General features: G+C 38.9%; 1 protein-coding gene across 5 annotated transcripts in view; it reads right to left on the bottom strand.

Moving 5' to 3' along the window:
• STAU2 (staufen double-stranded RNA binding protein 2) overlaps nt 1-19204 on the bottom strand; it is a 170634-nt gene that overhangs the window by 5033 nt on the left and 146397 nt on the right. The window lies entirely within an intron of this gene.

Here is a 19204-nt window from a genome sequence, read left to right as displayed (position 1 = left end):
GGTGTTTAATAATAAGCATGTTTAATACCAACCCAACATCCAAATCCTAAGTTTGTAACATGGTGCAGTCTCATTTCTCCATGTCACCCTTTTTCAAGCCATACCCTTCCCAAACAAAAATGTGATATAAAAATAAGGTCTCAGATGTATTGTATTTCTGAAACCAAATATCAGTGGAGAGAAGCTGCAGGAAAGCAGTCCTGTACCTGTATCCTTGATCTTTCAAACAGAGGTGTCAGGAAATTTGTGTGAGCACTGTTGAAGAGTCAGCCCTCTACACCATCCCTCACTGCTAGATTTCTCACCTTTGATGCTCTGGAAGCTGACGACATCTTCAAAAGCTTATGCTTCTCACTACCAAGTCCCACTTCCCCACATATTCTGCCTCAGTCTCACATCTTTCCCAAGCCACTCCAGTGCACCTGGTCTTCCCCTCTCTACTATCCACCCCAGAGCTCTGACTTCTTTTACAGCAGAGGTCGTTACCTCTACTTCTTCACTTCAACTTCTCCCTCTATCCAGGCCCCTACTTTTTTTTCCTGTTCTCCTACCCAGGACCCCCAGCTGCTCCCAGAGCTAAACTTCCCTTCCCAAAGTCCTCCCCACCTCCCACGTCCCACAGTCCCTCTTTATCTTCCAGTTTCCTAATGTGTTCCAGGTTTATATGAGTTCTAATTTCTTTTTCATGGAGCCATGTCTTTCTTTCCATAAGTTACCTGTGGGGGAAGCCTAACTACTTAGACCTCAACTTTTTCAACAACATTTGACTTTTGGGAAAGTTTCTTTCCTTTTTAAAATGTCCATTTGTGGGATGTAACTGAAGGGCAGTGGAAAAATGGCAGACAGAGCCTTGCAGTGTCTTAAAAACTCCCCCCTTTCTTTCTCCATAGCCTGCTTACATCTGGAAGGACCAGCAAAGCTGAGAGAAGCTGGTAAGTTAGCAATACTTCGGACTTTGATAGATGTCCTTAATGTTTCTCCTCTCCCCATTGTGCCCCTAGACAGACATGAAGATGCTGGATTCAGGAAGGAAGCTGGTAGCTGGGAGGCTGTGACCTGAATAGTCAGCAGTGTCACAGAGCCCAAGTAATCTGCAGTGAAGAAGAGTTACAAGCAGACACCGGGCTAATTTAATCCATGATTCAATTCTATTAGTCCCAACAGATTTACACCACTTGGCTTAAATATAACTTAAGAATGGCAGATAACTTAGGTTAAATGAAAAGGAAAGAAAAGAATGGAACATTTGACAGTGAATCTGGTGAACAATTTCCTCTTTTAAAGGCTCAACACTTCCTTCCATTGATATTTTTCTTACAATAGAGCATCTGCGCAGATACAGAGAAATTTTTCTCTTCCCCAGAAGATTTTACAACTGTTTTGTGAGTGAAGCCCCATAGGTTACAGAACAGATGTCCTTACACATTTCTTGTATCACTTGTTTTCTGTGTAGCTACAGCAGTGCCAAAAATACGATGCCAACAGGATGCACCGCACTGCTAGCTGTTTGTCTTGGCTGCCATTTCCATTATTAGTATGTGTGTGTATCAGGATGGGGATGGATGTTTTCAGTCACTTTTTAGCTTTCCTCAAGTCGATTGGCAATTAGTAAATAGCATTGAAACTTGTGAATATTCTTCCTGTTTCTCACTCTGGGGATTAAGCGTCTTATAATGACAATCTAGTAACATTAGATCATTCTTTTAGCAAGAACAGCAGACAGGCACTACACTAGCCCATGTGCATTTAAGACCACATCCTCATGATAAAATGTTCACATGTTTATTTTAGCACAGTATGTGGTTTGTGATTTTCCTCTTAAATCTATATTACATTTCAGATTATTCCATGAAGCTGAAAATTGTAAAAGTTTGTTGTTCTCTGTGGCCCTTCTAGTTGACTTTACCAAGGAGGTCTGAGGCAATCCTAATAAACACACTGCTTGATACTGTCAGTTTATTGGTAATAAGTTTCCTAACATCAGTTTTCTAAGTACATAAAAAAACATATTCAGCTTGGCCTTAATCAGTGTTTTCTGAAGACATAAAATTATATGCAGAAATAGTTCCTCTGCAAAACTGAATTAAGTCAGGGTCCAGAGTAGGTCATGAAGGACAAGATTTTACTATCTGTAGTAGCTGGGTCTTAGTTCCAGGTTGAGTTTGCAAAGTCAAACAGCTCATTGTGGCCACATGCCATATAACATGAACAAGTCTCAGGCTGTGCCTGAGTATAGGCTTGGGAAAATACTCCTATGACAGGTTACAATGATAGACAGGTATAACTCTAGTCCTCAATTTCTAGTCCTCAACTTGCAAGCCAGAAGCGTAGACAACAGCAAAGTTAATGCATGAACAAAACAAGTGTATTTACAAACAATTGATACTTATCTGTTTTCTAAGCCAAGAGAAAAATGCCCCCCTAAATAAGGGAGGTTCTTTCCCTCTCCCTGACACTTGAGGCCTCAAAAAGCACTATCATCTGTGCAATAACATTGCAGCAATGCAGTCTGCATCAGTAATGAGATACACTTCATGGTTTTTTAATATGTGGATTTAAATTTCAGATATAAAGGCTATTGAAAAAACACCAACAATACCACAGCTGTAGAGGAGAGACCGAGGACTTAGTGTCCCAAAGCTGAGCAGCTATTTAAATTTGTATGTCTTCAAAATTACTGTTCTTGGTGATTGTTTTTGCTTTCTCTTGATGAAGAATTTTTTGACCAAGCTTCCACCTGGCTTTCACTTGTCCACACCCAAAACTGCATGCATACAGAAATCCGCAAAGGGAAGATATATTCGATTGTATAGACTTTCATATGTAGTTATGTAAGTAGCTAAAATTTGTCTCCTTAGCATGTCCACATAATTCTCTTGGAATTACCATGTTGGCTACATACAAGCTACACAAAAACTAGGTGATGGGTATTGCAAAAAATCCCTTTTCCCCAGAGCTTCTCTTGTAAAAGAATTTACTATATTGCAAGCAATAACTTCTGCTAGTTTTCGCCACTTTCCTCACAATGTGCCATTCTCCCCAGTTGATTAGATTTCATGTGAACCAATGTTAACATCTATTTAAAAATAAAATTCAGAAAGGCTTTTCACACTGCACAATGTAAATCTTAATTAAACGACTTTAAGCCTTTTCCTCACACAGTTTATGATATGCTTGAAAAACACAGGGTTATAATCTGATTAACTCATGTAGTTTACATGGAAATAGCATTTTCCAAACTGATTAATCTCTGCACAAAGGCATAGTCACCTGATAGGCACTACAATTAAGGCTCCTGACTGCACCTGTCAAGAGAAGGAGCTTGGAGGATAGGACTCCACTATCTTCAAACAAAGCATGATGATTCACAGATGTAGCTGAGAACAAGTCCCACATAGTAGTTAATGCTACCCTCAGGCAACTCATGAAGCCAGAATTTAAATGACACACAATCCACGTACAGCCTGACCTTGCCAGCTTTCAGGGGGTAATCCTAAAGTAAGGATTAACTGTTCTTGAACAATTTTTCCAATATATTAACTAGAGCTTCTATCAACAACAGCATGCATGTTACCTTCTTCCACCTAGCTTTATTGGACATGTGTACTCACTCCTCCATGCGTCTCAATATTCCAAGAAGTGGATGGAGTGAAAGATACTCTTCAACATGGAGTTTTATTTCTGTAGGTTTTTATCTTCAACAATCTACTTAAGAGACTGCTTGAGTTAACAATAGAGAGAGTCAAGTAGGCATAGTTTATTTTCACACGTGAACCACCACACTAGAATCTGACTGCCATTCTTGGGACTATGCCATAATTCTGCAACCCCAGTGATATGAGGACTGAGGGAAAGTGATATTTGGAAGCTTTTGGAAGTGTTCAACATGTCTAGGCTTGGGCATTTGCCTCTGTAGTGAAAGGTTTGTAAAGCAGAGTTGAAGCCTTTCACTCTTCTCCAGCTACATCTCTTTGGAGACACTGCAATGATGTTGCTCAGGTGAATCAGACGGGGCTTTGAGCAACCCTGGTCTATGGGGGGTTGGAACTAGATGATCTTTAAGGTCCTTTCCAGCCCAAACCATTCTATGATTCTATGAGTAAAGAATGGCAAATCATTCCTCAAAGCCAAAGAAAGCGCTTCATGATCATCTGGGGTGAGACAGTTCTATTGCTTTAATGGTGATACAAGATTTTCTAGTCATAAAGAGAGAAAACCATGCTGAAAAGCACCGAATTTTCAAAATAACTAAAATGTATGGTTTTGTATGAAGAGTATTTCATAAATAATACTGAATGTCAAGCTTAATGAATTTAACACTAATGCAAGAGATTAATCCAGCATGGAGAGGTTAGTCTAGTTGCCAAGTTTAGGTTGTGTTACTTGTGGGTGGGAGTAAGAGAGGAAAGGATTGCTAAAAGACCCGTAGGGGCTCTGACTGTACAGGACTGTTCTTAACCTGTTACCTTCTCAGAATCTCCCTCTTCACGTATTTTCAACTGTGAGGAGCAACATTTACAAGTGCTACCAAAATGCTAACTTTTGCCTTCATGGCTATCTATGTTGGAAACCAGTAATTTGGCACTTCTTCATGAATATCTCAAAAGAGCTTTCAGGTTCAGTGCCAATATCTATTGAGGTGTGTCTGCATCCTTTAATGGTGATGTGAGGTGTGAAAGTTTGGCCCCAGTATCAGCAGTTATAATAAATCCTAACCAAGCCTCTTTTGTCAGATAATTTCGGTATCTTTTCAGTGTATATTCTTCAATTCTGGTCTAGAAATCTGGAAGTTCTTTTAAAGTAAATTTATTTCTAAACTCAAAACTTTATTTTTTTTCTTCAATTGTTACAATTGAAAGAGCAAAGACAAAAAGAATCATGCATCATCACAGCTTACTTATGAACATGAAGAAAAATAAATTAAATTTCCAAGTGCTTACACTATGTATATATACACATACATACATCAGAATTTCACCAGACAGCTTGCTTCTAATTTTATAACCTCAGACAAAAGCCATTTAAACACTGACTTTCAGAAGGAGGTACATATCTACGTAATATAAGTTCTTTCAATAATTAGAGACTTCCAAATGAGATCATTTAGATGGCCAATTATTGCATGGGTAGGTAGAGGTTTGAGTCACGCAATTGTGACAACATTCAAGCATGGTTGAGAAGCTGCAGATAAAAATTATAGAAGATTTTAAGAAACATGGCTTAAAACTAAAACTGAATACAGCAGAATGTATATCCTCAGGCAAAATCCTGCACCAGCACGGAAGAAAGGCCATGAATCACTGTCTCTTTCATCACCGATGGCTGGAAAATATCCTTGTCAGCTGTGTTCTCAGAACAATATAGTTTATTTAATTATTTATTTATAGGCATTTCTCCACATCACTGCCATAGATTTGCAAGTCCATTGTCATTAACCGTATTGCAGGAGATTTTGACCTCTGGATTTTTAATAAATGGATTGAGGTTCTTGGCTATGTAAGAGTTCATGTTGACTTCGAAAATATGCTGCAACAGACAATCCTCTCCATCTGTCTGACCTTCACAGTTCCATCCTGTTTTTAACATCACTACTACAGCCATCGCTACATAGCTAGCAGTACATAAATGAGTCGAAGACCATATCATTGCCCACCAGGGAATGGGCTCTGACCAATATTAGCAGTGTAGATGTAGCCAGAACTCTTTTAACAAAATGAATGAGCTCTAGACTGAGTTGTATTTAAATAAGACACAAGCATTTATTCTGTTAAGTGGTTTTCTTAGGAAACTGCTTATGTAGAGTGGTTCAAAAAATTGTTAAGAATTCTCAAAGATCCACACCAAATTAGTATACAACAAAGTTCAAACTATCAAGTATTACTCAATACTTACTTTAATGCGACTACTCTTCCACTTAGTGTACTAAACTTGTAAAACATACTCACTAGTTTTGGGGCTTTTTTTGCAAATATGTCCTTTTCTCCATGAGGCAAAATGGCACTGAAGACCAGAGGTGGTTTTATTATTCCTGCTTTTAAAGAAGGAAACTGAAGTGAAGAAGAGAGTGCATAAGCACATAAAGGACCAGCCTAAGGTCAGGCAACAAAAGTAAGAATCAGTTTTACTGGTCTTCATGCATTTTATCATAGCCCAAGATAGACAGAGAGAGATTCTAAAAAAAAAAAATAAAAAAATAAAATATTTAATGATAGAAAATAAAAGAACCGTCTACACTGAAGCCATAATTTTAATTCAAATGTCTCATTCTTGTCACTATCACCCAGTGAGCTATAATCTTCCCATTAATGCTAAACACTTTCCATGACATAGCAGAGAAGACAACTCCCTTTTAGGAACAGAGGACAGCTGAGAGTTTCTAACAAATTTGTTTTGCTGAAATACTCTAACAAGTACTTTTTCCCCTCAATGTTTTACAAAAATACTTCTGTTTTCTTTACAGCTTGACATGTTTCTGTTTCTAAAGACCATACACTTTGCTTTAGACATGGGAGTAATTTCCTAAATATCAGATTCCCTGGTTTTAGCAATTTTAAAATGAAAGAATATTTGTTCTCTCATACCAAGACCATTAGCTTAGATTTTAAGTGCGTATCAGCCTAAGCATGACTAGAAACTTTGGTTTGAAGACAAAAGAACTAGATCACACCTAATGTAAAGGACTGCCCATTGGCTTCTTCAAGCAGCACATTGTATAGCTGGAACAATGGGGAAGCAGGCTGTAGATTCCTGCATTACAACATCTGTAATGAAGCCCATGTACTAAATTGTATCGTATCTCTGCTCCTGTGTAACTCTACTCCTGTGGCCTGTATATCGGCATTCAGAGGAGGATACTTCCACTCTCAGAGCCTTAACAACCAATCCCCCCTCTTCATTCTCCAAGTCTCATTTTACAAGTGTGCATGTAGATCCAACAAAGTTCCAAATCTAGATTGACAGCTAAAAGCATTATATTTAGCATATATGGTGTGTAATTAGAAATTTGAGTGTTTCCAAAAGGCAAAAGTTTTGATTCTGATCTCAGGGTATTTTTACACTGCATTAACTGGTATTTTTCTCCTAATTGAAGTTGATTTAAGTGAGATCAGAGTCAGGCCCAAGAGCTACAGGCTGAACTTCTCATCTGAAGTAGTTTGTAATGTAATTTTGCCCTTGCTAACTGTTGATGGCTTGTCCTCATCCTATTTTAACCTACAACCATCAGCTCCTTTAATGGAAGTGTCTATAAAGATCTTCTCTAAAATATGCTTTTCCAGCACACTTAATGTCTTTTAATGTCTTTCCAATTAAATCCAGATGTGAAAAGCTTAAGGAACAGTTCTCAGGACTGAAAAAGATGACATAAATCTTGCAGCTGACAGAGATCCCACTGAGCTCAGTTGGGGAAACTCACAGAGGACTTCTTGTGGGCCAGAAAAGCTGCTGGGTATAAAGACAGATGTGTATACTCCTATTAAAAAAATTTAAATAAAAACTGACTCCTACAATGAGGTATCCACAATTATCAGGGACATTACTAACTCAATCCCTCAATGTGCTGAGCACATCCTGTGTGGTACAGATTTCCCTCATCTTTTCGGGAAGTTTATCAGAGTTGAAGGGGGTCACATCTGTTCGGGAAAGAGCCCTTCACCTTTCAGGATTGCATCTCTTAAACCAGTGCAGGGGCTGATTCTGGAAAACACTGTCTGTCTTGGTCTCATACTGCTATCAACAGGCAGATAATGTGCTCAGCAATGTGAGGCTCTGAATTTCTGCCCTCTCTCCTTTACTTCCTCTGTAATCAGGTTAGCAGATTAAACTGTGGCTTCATCACAGAAGAGTCCCCAAATGTGCTATTCATTATAAATTCTTACCAATCTGATGAGAAACTGGGCATTCCTAGTAGCTGACTACCACTGCTGGGCAAGTGCTGTTTGTGCAGCTGTCAATTTGGGGTTTATTTTGCTGTAATCACTTGTACGCTCTCAGGATTTTTTTGTTTTTTATTTTAACAACAGGAGATCATCTTATTTTGCCCCTCCCATACTGTAAATGTGGGCTCAGCTCAAGCCACATCTTTCAGAAGGACAGAAAATAACCCACGCAGAGCTTGTATTAAAGAAAGTCTCTAGAAAAATGTCCCATGCGCACAGCTTTAATACTTTCCTACCCTCCTGCTACTTACTCAATTTTTTTCAAATTGGTGAATTATCCAGATAGATCAATGACTTTAAAAAGCTACATCCTCATGAAATACCAGAAAGAAAAAAAGGAAAAATGTTCCAGGAGAGAAGAAAACCCCATTCCTAACCAAAGATTAAGTTTGAGTCCATGTTCGTCAGTGACAGGAACTTCAGTAGAGACATTTTGGATAGTATTACTTAATTGCATTGCATTTTTCTAATTCCCATAGAAAGGTTTTAGCACAGTTTGGTGTTATGAGTGAGTGTATGGAACCATGAAACGAGGTACCTGAATTAAAGGACAATCTTACATACTCAAGTACAATAAGTAATCAAATATGGGATCTGGACAATAGTGGAGATGTAACACTGAAAGTGGTAGGCTCCTAAACATACACAAAAGAGCTCTTGAAGATAAAATTCCTCCAGTTCTCAACTTGCTTTATTTTCCACAATGGCCAGCACTTTTCAAATTATCACTCCTCCAGGGCTGAAGGCTGGATCTGACTCCCACCAAAATCAGTGCTTCACGACCCTCACTCAGGAGACACGAGGGATGCCCTTCCCTTGGAATGAGCCTCTGCCTCCGCGAGGATCCCACTCTTGGCTAGCTCAGGGAATGAGCTCAAATCTCCTGTGCTTTGCTGCCAGGGACCACCAGGCCAGCTCTGATTTATAGCTTTTTCTTTGCAGTTTTATGATACAAGAATGTTCACTTGTAATTACAACAGCATTTTGTTGGCTCCCTGCCTTCACTTGGGTATTCACAACACCATATCCTTCATTCCAGCCTTTTTATGCCAAGACCCAAAATTTGAGAAGTACATCAGAAGTATTACGGAGGTGCTGCTGTTCTTGCTACTCCTCAAAGAGGGGACTTGTACCTATTTGTTGGGGGGACATGTGACCAGCTGGGTAGGACATTGAACTAGGAGTCAGAAGGAGAGCTGATCAAAATTCTTTCTCAGAAAAACACTAAATCAAGAAACAAACCTTTTTATGAGAATATGTCAGTTTTGAGAAAAGGTCTTCCAGGTCCAGGAGAGGCTCTCCAGTCAAAATATCACAGACAAGCACCATACATAACAACTGGGCTTGACTATGCTTGGCATGACACATTCATATACTTGTTGGTTTTTTGGTGTGAAAAAAATTCAAGAGGTCTCTAGTTCATTTCAAAGTGAATGAAAATACTTGAACACGATGTTTTTTTGTGGGATAAAAAATCCATTTGATTCAGGAGACAGTGACTCTGTCACTAATCTGCTGTGTGACCTTGGAGAACCATTTAGCTCAGCATTTTCCAGACATATACTTAGCTTCTGTGATATCATCGGGGTACATTTCCATCACTTCTGGTGTAAATTTGATTTTTTAACTTTTGGTCGAGGCGTACACTTCTTCAGAGGAAATTCCAGGTATTTTAGATACCATTTACTAGTTAACTGCCAAACAATTTCCAAGTCTTTCAAACACAGAATAGTTCTGTGCCAGCTTAATTTATAGAGCCATATATGTCCCATTTAAAGTGGCTGTGATTAAGAAGAAACACTAAGCTTAGATTTTTTCTACTAAATGAGAAAAGTTTAAAGCCAATAAAGTATCTAGGATTTTAGCTGGAAGATTAAATAAAGGGTACATTTGTTCCTGGTCACTGAATTTTTAACCTGTGTCTGTTGCTCCCGCGGTTAATCTTCTATACATTCCTTATTAGCTTGTAGCATCCAGCAACCCCAGCTCTGAGTGTTTGGAATTAGAGGTGAACTGCAAGATAACATCACTTTTTGGGGAGAGCTAGTGTGTGGCAACTGCCCCATATTCTGACAGGAAGTGGCAGCTGAAGAAGTTGATTTTTAAAAACAGGACTTCTTCCACAGACCTTCTATAATTTTAGATTAGATGTATAAATTCCAACTTACCATTTGGATCTGAGGATTCTGACAATATCTGAGAAACCTGGAAGATGCTGCTGAATCTGGTGGGTAAAATGCAAGCTGTACTTTGTCTAGCCCCTTAGTACAGGAAAGAAGTTGAGCCTTATGCTTGGACTCAGCTTCCTACCTCAGGTATGAGAATACCTTCCAAGTGCCCCAAAGTTTGCCTTTATTATAGAGCAAGGAGAAAAAAATCCTGTTTTCTAGCAACAAAAAGAAGTTATACTACTTCTGTCCCCCCACCCCTTTTCAAGTTTATATGCATATTTTTAATAAACTATATTTTTAAAGTAGAATTTTTTTAACCTGCTTTTTTGCAATACAGGAGCAGTATTATGATTTCATTGTTTCTCCATTTACCTCAAAATCTTGTGAGGGTATTTTGGCATTTCCTAAAGGTGAAATAAAAAACTGATTGGCCTTCAGTGACTCATCACTCTAGTGATCAAGTAAAATGACAGCATTGCAGAAAACTCTTGTAATACATATTTTTCCCCTGCCTGGTCCTGTGCTGCTATTTTACATACAAATTCAACCATTTCTTTAGCAAGTGCATCTTGAGGTGAAGGATTAGTCTTCACTTAAAATCAGTACCAGCAACCTTCCTGTTGATCTTGTGAAGCGGCAGATGTACTTTTACCGGATTATTTTATATTTTCTACTGCTTGCAGCTCCCTCTTTTAATGGAAAGGCCAAATCTACCCTCAGATTCAGCTTCTACTGCCGTTCGTATGTTGATTTAAGTAGGAACCGGCTGTGTGCACCTGGGTTTGCTCTACAGCCATTAACTCCTACTTCTGGCTGCTACTGCAACACAGGTAGAAAGATAAAAAGAGTACATCCATGTGGGATGGATCAGGCACTTTCAGTCATCTCCACGAATGCTGTCATACAGGCTTCTCTGGTAAGAATGGTATACATTGAGTAGTATGTAGCTCAAAAAATGCTTCAAGAGAGACATTAACAAGCAGGAACCAGATTTCCTCAAGAACTCTGGCTTCTTAATTTCAGGAACCTCTCCAACTGGCAGCTCAGCAATGTAGATTAGACACTCCTTGACTCTGATTAACTGAGCTCTGCAACTATGGACCTGCTTTTCCTCCATTTACAGTTACAGTCAAAAATATAGATATATGTCCAACAGCTTTACTGAACAGCTGGCTTTTAGTCTGGAAGATCTGCTCACAGCTATTTTATCATTTCATCCTAGCCTCTAATATTAAAATCCATTAACCACAGCTGTCAAAAAGAGCTTATTCAAAATCTTGCTAGTTACAAAATAACCTGTCAGGGTTAGACTCAATAAAGAATTCAGGTGCTTACAAATTAGGCACTGTAAAATAGAAATTTTAAATAGCACATCCCTGGAATAAAATCAAAGGTCTAAAGTTAAATTTGGTGTTAAGAGGAGAGCCAACCCAAGAAAGAAAACGCTGAGTATGGATCTACCTGTAGGCAGTGAGGTACTCCAAGCCCAGAGGTGAACTCCTGCTCCTCTAGAGTTCAGCTGCAAAGCCAGGACCACACACAGAGGACATGGCAGCTTGGTCAGCTAGTGTCTACAGATGCACAGACCTCTCCTCAAGACAGCTGGCTCTCCGAGCTCTTTGACAGGCCTGAGCAGAGCTCACTGTTTTCACTGAGAAGGTGAACACAGGTGAAGTGGATGGAGGTGAGATTCTCCTTTTTGCCAATGGCACAGATGTGGGAACACTTGCCCAGAGTCCAAGAGATACAAATTTTAGATTTCTTAGCTTAAGGTCAGCAAACCACACATCCTACATCCTAGGTGACAGTCTAACTGCCAGGTCAGTGACAGGGAAGATTCAGATATTGCAGAAGAAATAACTCAACATTCATGGGTGAAAGAGAAGAGTGCAAGGAAGAACCTGACTCCATAGGCTAATGATCACAGGGGATACCGAGCTATCCTGAGGATCACCCCTATGCTCCCAAGATAATTTCTGTCCTTTATTTAATTGATACTTTAACGTTAAATTCAGAAGTGATGAAAGCAGGAACTGAAATCCAGTACTCTGCTTTTCAGTGGCTACTTCAACTGGTAGGATGCAGTAATACTCCTCACGATTTCTCTGTGTAATCCTGAGTATATTAATTTTTTGTCATACAGCGGCTTTGGTTATCCGGGAAGGTAGATAAATAGCTGTACTTGCATTTAGACAGTCTCCTGTGACATGACATTACAAATACTTTGAGGCTGTGGAAGGAACAGAGTCTGACTTCATGTTTCCTGAGTAGGTCTATGTTACTGTGTAAAACACAGAAACCACTAGCAACTGCTCCAACCACAGCTAAGAATAAAAGCCTTCAGTATGCTGTTATATCTAATATTTTTCCATATGAGACATGTTAATCAATATACATTTCTATCTTAATAAAAGATTTTATTAAGATAAATAATAATAATCCTTCACTGCTCAAGCTCTCTTTATGCAAATGATTCCAATAAGCCTACTCATGTATGCAAACTATATGAGAGGGTTTCCAGGATCAGGCTACAAGCAATTTTACTCTGCCATTATAGAGTAAAATGAAGTTTCTTAGAATCAACACACTCAAAATAAAAGCCGAAATACTAATGTCACTTAAACGGCAGTAGAGACTAAAACATTATGCCCAGTCTGTTAGTTCTAAGAATTTAATACATTAGGCTGTCAAAGAAATGAAACAATCATAGTATGAAGGAAATACTAGCTTTTTAAGGCTGCTACCAAAAGCAGAGAAAATACACTCATAATCATGCATATTATACAGTAATATGTTTCAAGTACAAATAAGACCTAACTGAAACCATGCTTGAGATAACTGTCATGCTATCAAGTTACAATAAAGAAAAGAAGAGGAGATCAGACTTATTCTTTCCTTCACAATGAAATCAGTATAAACAAATCATATAATGTTTGGACAGCAAACTCCTGAAACAAAGAAACCTAGAAAATCTCTTAAAACCACCCACAGACTCCGCATGCTGGTCTGTGATTATACAACTGGAGAAGATCATCCAAACTGCGATGTAAACCAATGTCAGTCTGCAAATGATAGTGCTACAATGGTTCTAACAAAAAATAAAGCAAGTCCCTGGAACAGCCACCAGTAAAGGAATACTTTCATGTTTATCTAACCATTTTCCCCATAAATGAGGAATACTTTTTTTAAAAAACCTAGAGAAAGAAGACAATTTAATCCCCATACCGAGGATAGTAACTCTCTTGTGTGTCTTTACTAAACTGCAACACACATCCAGCTAAACAAAAATTACCCCGGCACCAACAATAAAACAGAAGGCTTTCTCATTTACCGCAGTGCCTATTGCATTTCAACGCGTTCCGCGTTCCCCATTTTGTCCTCGTTATTTTTTGCGTGGGAATATTCACCCTTATTTTTAGCAAGATACATGCCAAGCAGCATATCTCTTTCTCCTATGTACTACACTCAAAAAGAGAAGATCAAATGCTGAAAACCTTTCAGCTCTTTCAGAAAAATACAGTGTTTCTGTAGACCATATTTCTACCTCAGAACTATAGTTTTATTCCTTGTCTGGCAGCCAGAAGCAAATTATTCTAGATCTGAAAAAAAAAAAGTGCCTGTCTAGAAGAGATGTGAAAGAGTATGGCCAGTTCTCTGCCTATAGGTATCACCTTGGTAGTGTAAATCTCTGTGTACTTCTTAGGTGAGGCTTCATGAGACACAAGACACACATATTATGGATGCTGAAGCAGTGGACTAACCCAGTTGCCCTGAAGGTGAAGTCTACGATCTATCCATTTTTGGCCTGTTTCTACTCAATTTAATATCTTAAAAGGCTGAAAAATATTTTACTAAAATAAGAAGTTAATGATATGATACAAGCATGTTCCCTTTTGCCAATGCTGTGAAAAGCAGTGGCGTTTATTTCTTTCTAGCTATGCCATAGAGGAAATTGATCATTTGAACATGTATTTAGTAAAGAAACTTACTTCATTAAAATCAACCACCCCTGCAAATTGGTTAATAATTTATATTTCCCTAACATTAATCTCATTCGCGTCTTTAAGCCACAATTGACTGAACTGTAACTTGTTATCAACAATGGGTATTAATCATAGAAAAGAAAACAAAAGAAGCACTAATGAACTGACAAAGCTTGTTAGTCTTCTCCAGTAAGGGTGCAACAATTAACAATACAGTGAATGAATATCAATCATTCAAATGCAGTAAAAAAAATCTTTCTATATAAATGAAAGAAATGAAGAATGGTAGCTGACGAAAAACAATCTTGGAGGAAAAAAAGAAATCTAATCATTATTACACTTAACAGACTGTGAAAGAACACTTTATTGAGAAGATGGCTCAATAAAATTGTACTAAAATGAATAACTGTCATTCCTAAGAAAATATCTTCCACAGTATTCACACAAAGTTTGTTCCCTCATTAGCCATATATGCTTCTTATATTTCTATACTGCCAACATTTGATCTTTTCTAGGTCTTATTTATAATACTGTGCCTGGCTAAAGCTGTGCTACCAACATCAGTGTTACCAGCAGCTGAACACTGAGTTAATAATGCAGTTTACATAAACACTGCTTTTCAGAAAAAAGGTTTCTAGCTGCTCTTTGTGATCACTTGCTCTCCTGTGTTTTATCTGTTGCTGTGGCTTCATCAAAGCTGGTCATATATGAAGAGCTGAAGTCATTTTCCCTAATATTTTGGTATTATTTTAAACATGAAATTTTAACTTGTTATAATTGAATATAAATTATTACTAATTCTAAAAGGAAAACAGAAAAGTAAAAAATAATGTATTTTTAAAATTGCATGTTCAATCAAAATGTAATTCCCACTCATCACTGGAGCAGAGGCAGGAAGGAGTTTCAATAAATGGTTCAGAATTGTACACTGGTATTTTTTGCATCTCAGTTACAAGTTCACAATATATACACTACATATTCTAATAAACAGCATATTTACTTTGCTAATAATTTCTAAAAAGAGCAAACCCCTCCTTATAACAGCTGCAGTGGCCCAGATGTCACAAAAGCAGAATGCCTTTGCTATGCCGGGGAGCCTTCCCTTTGTGTAGGCAAGTGGAGGTCCCAGCCAGCACCAGCTCTTCGCAAGCACATCGTGCCCCATGAGGCTTGGCCATGGGAGAGGGCAGGAGCATGTGCATGAATAAAAGATGGAATTAATTTATTTGTTGTTGTACAGATTGCAAAGGAGTTTCAGACGTGGTTTGCTGAGCAGAAAATAGCAGCTTTAGCCCCATGCCTCAGTCTCCTTGTTGCACCACAGTTCAACTGCCCAGTTTCTCTTACTTGTCAACAGGATCAAGCACAAGCCTTGAGAAATTGACTCCATAAAGAATATGATGTGCACATGCCAACTAACAACTTACCAAGTAGCCAGAGCTGATTGTTTGTGATGAACAGCAAAGTTTGGCAGGCAGAGAAGCTGCTGGCATTGTTTGGCTTGTGGGAAGATAACATTTTCTATTGTTGTCTCTGCAACAGCTCTTAATACACTGTTAGACTAAGAAGAGCAAGCTATAAAAAGCACTGATTTCTCCTGGAAAATAATGAAGCTTCTTCCCTGTAATGCATTGTGGAAGGTCCCACCTGGCAGTGCTAGAAACTCCAGACCTCTGCTTTCTCAGCAAAGTGACAGTGCAGAGCTCCTTGATTGCTCCCCAAATCATTACTGTCTCTGTCCCTCATTCACATTTTTCACAAGCTCCCCTCAGCAGTGAAAAATCAGTCATCGCATCCATTTCATTGTTGCACTGTTTCAATCTGCAGGTTGCCTTGCTGACAAGATGGATGCTATCCTGGGGCACGAAAGAGCTAAGCATGGGGTCTAATGGAAATGGAAGAAACAGGGTTTTGCCTCTAACATCCCATAACAAAAAAAGGGTAAGCAGAGGGTGAGGTGAGGTTTGAGATCAGACAGAAACTGATCTGTGATCGTCATCATGCAAATGAAGGACTCAGTCATGCAGTTTTCTCTTTGGAGAATGCTACCAGGCAGGAGTAACTTGACAGCTGTGCTCTCATAATAGCCAGTTTGGATTCCTGTACACTCTTCAGTCCTGTGCATTGTTTTGTTACTTTGCATTTAGATGATGAAAACTCCATGCACCTGCACTACACAGCATTAAACCCTGTATCTACTAAAACTGTCAACAAAGAAGCTTACTCAGCCGATGGTATCATTTGATATGATCACTCACTACAAAGTGGGTTGAAAGCACAAACTTCTCTCAAGCCCACCACTGCAGAAACAACTGTAGCATTTTACTGATGTGGGCAGGACCCAAGTGAGTAAAGGCAATTTGCAGCTCACTTGAAAAATAAGTTATTTTTGAACAAAGTTCCTTTGTTCAGTTTTAGCACATTTCTTGACTTGTATTACCCACTTCTTCCTTTCCCATTCCCAAGGAAGTTTCCATTAATCATCCCTCTAATGGAAACACTTGTGTCTGACCACTGAGGAGTGGACATAGGCATAGACTTGGGCATGCACTGAATAAGAAGCCCAAGGGAAGCCTAGCTGAAAAGTTTGGGAAAGCAAGGATGCCTTTTTAAAATAAACTTTGTAGAGGTCAGCAGGACAGCAAGGGGTCAGCACCAGGCAGCCATTGGGTGGATGGCACAGGAGAAAGACAACAACACTTGTCATTAATTATATCTGTTGGAATGCTACACATTTTCCCCCCCAAGTGGTACTCCAGACATCCAAGCACAATCTCTCCCACGTCCTACTCGACCCCAGGCAGGGCACATGCCAAGAAGCTTTCATACATGAGAAGCCAAGAAGTAGCTCATACAAGTGGAGGTTAAAGAATTTAAATTGTCCCTCCACTTTGAAACATTTTCTCTCTAGTTTAAATCCATCATCTCACAACTGTCTCCTCTACCAGTGAAATACATATTCTCTTAGAGCTAAATATGGCTAGATTTCTGCGCCCAGCCTCAGGCTAACAGAACTCTGTCTTTGGAGTGGAATAACTACTGGGAACTGGGCTGACTGGAAAAAGAACTCCACTCCTAAAATTGATCCTGCATGATTCTAATACCATGTACCACTTACCTGCGTTTAGATGTATCCTTCTCCTATAAATATTTTTTTCAAAATGTCTGCAAATGTCAGAGTGCATCACTACAGAGGATGGTCTTGCATAACTTTGAACTATTCCTATTTATAAAGGTAATTGTTTCATAACCAGTAGTATCTTCTATTTTAGTAAAATCCCCAATAAATTGTTGGTTAGAGAAGAAATGGCAGGCTAGTAATTCATGGATGGATCCATTCTCACTTAACCCTGACCTTGCCAAGGACATAGTCAAAATTAATTGTCTATTGTGAGCAGAAGGAGACAGGCATCTCTGGAGCATAATTTATCCTATCCTAAATAGATAGGTGGGAAAAATCAGCCTCTGAAAATGCTTCTTTCTGTGCTTTCACTATAGAGAAACCCATAAAACTAGCCCAACCTAGAAGTGTTGTAGGTGTCTGAAAGGTATGCAAGATGTTTTAGTGACTACATAGTTTATGAGGAAGCTTTGGATATTAGAACTCCAACATAGTAGTTATAATGCATAGTAGTTATAAATCATGGAACAATATTACCTGGCCATGTGTGAAAATTTCTGCCCATTTCTGCAGAGTGACCTGACATGTCTTAAAATCAGCTTGTGGCATTCTTTAGTGTATATGGAACAAAACAGGAGAATCAGCTGGGCAGGGGGTCCTACTGGAGGCGAGTGGGGTGTCCTCTGTACACTGTAGAACCCTGTCTTGCACTAATGGAACTAGACAAAACTTAGCAAAATCGATCTGCATATGCTAAGCCTTGCTAATAATAGGTTCAGAATATTAAATGGGGAAGAAAAGAAAAGCCTGGGCTGGGGTCACTGAAATACACTTCACTACTCTGTGGTTTAAGGAGAAAGTCCCCTATGACAGAGGGAAACCCCCTACCCTAAATCCACCTCTTTAAGTTTGCAGTAGAAAATAATATATCTTTTTGTAGAGAACAAGGGATCTTCAGAGAGACAGAATTCCTCCAGTAGATAAAAAAACAGACTGTGGCTGTATTTTCATTTTAATGATGCATCCAACAGGGAATATTCAAACTGAGTGTTAATGTCTGCCAGTTCGAGATCCAAGATGGGCTTTGAACCTACAGCTTTGGAGCCCAAGTTAAATCACCAGATTTTTTTGAGAGCTTTTATTTAACTTCTCTTTAGTTTTCAAGCTTTCATACAGTCATAAAACACGGGCAAAAATATGCTTACTCTACAAACAGAAAAATACTGTGGAAGGAAACATATGCCGTGGTAAGGCACAGTATCCACAGGAAAGTATTAATCATTTTATTACTGAAAAAAGGGAAAGCTACCCAATGCTGAAAAAGTAGTAGTAGCATAAAAGTAACTTGTTAGGATAAGGAACTCCAGAGTGACCCCACGGTGTTTGTCACTCAGAGGTCTGTTCTTCAATCCTTGAACAAGAGAGGTAAGAATAGAGACCGAGTTACACATAAGAATTTTAAAAGCAACCCTTCCTGCCTTCCCCTCAGAAAACAGCAGCAAACAAGAACCTTAATGAGCCTGGCTGTGTTGATTTAAACCATTTGCAAAATTGCAGTTCTGAGCTGTGCTTGTATTAACCAGAGACTGGATGCTAGGCTTCCTCTCCTATTTTGAGAAATTCATCATAGCTAGAAACTGCTTCTCCAGGAGATGGAGAGAAAGGCCTAAAACACAAGAATCTACTATTCAAAACCGCAAACAGAAGTGAAAAGAAGACCTCACCAAATCATCAAATTCAAAAAGAATCACCCTCAGGTAGCAGAATTCATTTGTCAGCTTTCATCTGAGACCTCATTATGAAAGCAAGCTGGCACCATACCTGGGTACACTTCTTTCAGTTTAGCTCCTCTCCCTCTCTGATAATGTGCATTGATTTTCCTGGTCAGTGCTACTTGGACCAGAGATGAATGTTATAGGTTAGCGAGATTTCTGTTCCATAATTATAAACCACATATATTCATCAATTCTTAAAGCCAGAAGGGAACCTGAG

Source organism: Strigops habroptila, chromosome 1 (genome assembly GCF_004027225.2).
Source record: "Strigops habroptila isolate Jane chromosome 1, bStrHab1.2.pri, whole genome shotgun sequence".
Taxonomy (NCBI): Eukaryota; Metazoa; Chordata; class Aves; order Psittaciformes; family Psittacidae; genus Strigops; species Strigops habroptila.
The sequence above is the reverse complement of the archived record's forward strand: the minus strand, read 5'-3'. Positions and strand labels throughout refer to the sequence as shown.